This window comes from Octopus bimaculoides, chromosome 3, assembly GCF_001194135.2.
Source record: "Octopus bimaculoides isolate UCB-OBI-ISO-001 chromosome 3, ASM119413v2, whole genome shotgun sequence".
Lineage (NCBI taxonomy): Eukaryota > Metazoa > Mollusca > Cephalopoda > Octopoda > Octopodidae > Octopus > Octopus bimaculoides.
The window spans coordinates 104,604,649-104,607,885 of NC_068983.1; positions in this window are offsets into that span (position 1 = coordinate 104,604,649).

Here is a 3,237-nt window from a genome sequence, read left to right on the forward strand (position 1 = left end):
ATAGTGCCTTAGGTATAATAAAAAAATATTCAGACAAATACATAACAAAAATAGCAGGACTTACAAATATATGTAACATACAGAAAATTGCACTACTGGGTACTGCACACATTCTACGCAAAACACTTTCAATACAGTAAACATAAGAGCACCACAGCAAACCACAGCACATACCCAAGGCGCACAGAGCTGCGCTCGGTAGTGAAGTGAAAGCACGTTATAAAAATAAAACTACTGAATAATAATAATAATAATAATAACAATAATAAACGAAAAAACAAAATTTACCACTCTTATGAAAGGAGATAAATTCTACCACATATGTTAAAGGAAATTATGTAAGAGCTGGGTAAACAACATTCTTTCGTTTTCTGGTTTGGAGCATAGACAAATAAGTCTTGCAAATTACCTACCCTGGAGCAACCAACCAAGTTGACCATAAGAAAAGCAGGCCAGTAGATTTCAAAGACTGACCTTGACCTTTATGAATAGACATTGCTAAGTGAAGTCGCACTGGGAATTGTGTTCGTTTTAACTGAAAGGGCATGTTTGTTGATTTGATTGTAATTCTTGGAACGAAAGCCTCTTCCACAGAGGAACATCCAGTGATGATGGTAGCTTCTGTCACATTAGGTGATAATGTCTTCCCGATCAACCTTGTCCCATCGCATAATTTAGGAGGATCTAAATTTCTTAGAAGCATTACTGGGAATCCTACCTTCAGAAAATTTTATGTGGTAGAATAGCAGGTGGCTCCAGAAAATTAATGAACTCTGTTGGGTAATGGGCAGCTTGATTTTCATTAAGGACTTAATCAACTGATTTCTACTTCTTATTGACTGTTGGAATCTTATTCATTAATTCATGGTTAATTCTTGCTACTGTGTCATTTTTTTTTTTTTTTAGTATGAATTGCCCTTTCACACAACCATTTATGTGAATTATAATTATTGTTTAAGTCTGGCAATACCCTGTACTTCAATTCAGCTGTGGAATTCACCATGATAGCAATATGAGGCAAACTGAAATCACCATTCCATCAAATGGTACTTTCCTATTTCGTAATTGGAAGAGCCAGGTTGAAAACTGTTTCGCACATCGGTCCCCATGTAATGAAGCTTGTAGTATTGAAGGAGAATTTCATTACTTTATTCCATAGGTATGAAGACTTAATGCATGCTTTTATTTTATCAGATCTTGTTCGTCTCAGAATGACTGGTAATGTCTGTCAGAAGTCTCCTGATAAAACTAATGTAACTCCTCCCGTAGATTTATTGTTGCCTCTGATGTCCTGTAAGGTCTTACCAAGAGCTTCCATTGCACCTTTATGTGACATGGTGCATTCATCCCAAATGATAAGGTGGCATTGGCACAGCACTTCTGCTGAACCTGAATCTTTGCTTATATTACAAATTAGATTGTCATTTTTGACAAGGTTTAGTGGTAATTTAAAAGCAGAACAAGCTGTTCGTCCTCCTGGGAGAATGGTGGCAGCAAAGGCGGAAATTAATGAAGATACTCCTGTCAGTAAATTGTGAAATTACTTACATCAGTAATTGTGAACTTTTTTCTGTCAGTAATTTGTCGTTTGTTTGTAAATAGCGATTCAAAACTTAGACTTAAAGTGTAAACAATAACATGGAAGTGAAATAATGGCGTATGAAAATTGAAAGTGAAAAGAATAGCGTCTGAAAAATGAAAATGAAACCAAGAGATATAGATAGAGAGATATGTTACAGAGAGATAGAGATGGATAGAGAGATATACATAAAGAGATATGTTACGTCACTGACGATAGGAAACCGGAAGTAAATATTTTAAAATCTTTAAAATACGTGAATATAATGCAAAAGCAAATTTTTTTATTTTTGATAATTTTTAGTAAAAAAAATCAAATGAAGACCCTATTATATGTCCGAGGTAAAATTATTCATGCATCAGAAGTATGGAAATAATTGATAAAGCCGTTTTCGCATTAAAAGTGAATACGCACACATCTCTGTTTTATATATTAGACTAACTTTACCAATAAAATGATTTTAGATATAGAATAATTTCTAGTATAATGTAAGCGATAGAGATCGCATCAATTTTTTAAACAGAATCATTTTGCTAAATGTGTTGTGCCTCACATATATACATTCCAATATCGCATTGTGATTGTTGATTATTGATGTCTTATATGTCCTACTGGTTTCAATACTGTCGATGAATGCTTCAGGCAAATATTCATTTTTGTCATTCAGATTTAAGATGCATATAGACATAGTGAAACGTGGGCGAGTGTGGTGGAGAGGGAGGAAGAGAGAGAGAAAGAGGGGAGAGAGGGACTTTACAATTTACTGATTGAACACGATTGATATAAACTCTTTCCCTTTCCTCATACACATAAAGAGAAATATGCTCACAAGTATAAACAAAGAATAGTGAAGGGAGCAGGAGAGAAACGGGGGAACGAGAGAAACGGGAGAACGAGAGAAGCGTTAAAACGTCAAATGTCAAATAAGCCAACATCGAATCAGCAACGTCAAATAAGTGGCGCCATAACGGCTCTGCCAAAACGCTTCATACTCCGAAATCTTTCATCACACTCCTACAACTTAGCTGGTCACTGACACAACTCTACTGTATCCTGCGATATTTTGTAAGCCTCGAGGGATTTCTTTCTTTCGAGTATCAAACGTTCAAACAACAAGACAGTCGACTAACGGGTCCAAAGTTCAACAAAAAAGAGAAAGAGAACAACTGTTAAGATGTTCAACATTAAGTTGAATATCTTTGCAGAAAAGTGAAACAGATTCTATCAGTGGACCTATTACACATCTTTTTGATCTCAAACTTGGGCTTATAATGTTTTAACTTTAAGATTACACTCCAAGTTCAAGGCAGCAAGCTGTCAGAATCGTAAGCACATCGGGCAAAAAACTTAGCGGTATTTCATCTGTCTTTACGTTCTGAGTTCAAATTCCCCCGAGGTCGACTTTGCCTTTCATCCTTTCGGAGTTGATAAAATAAGTATCAGTTGAGTACTGAGGTCGACGTAATCGACTTACTCCGTCCCCTGAAGTTGTTGGCTTTATGCCAAAATTTGAAACCAATATACTTCACGTTCTCGGCAACGCAGTATCGATATTCCTGAAATTTTGGATTTCCTTAAGTTCACTGCTGCTGAAAATGAATTGGTCATAGCTATAGGTTTCTTACATTTCTTTTGTAATAACTATTGATTTATTACAT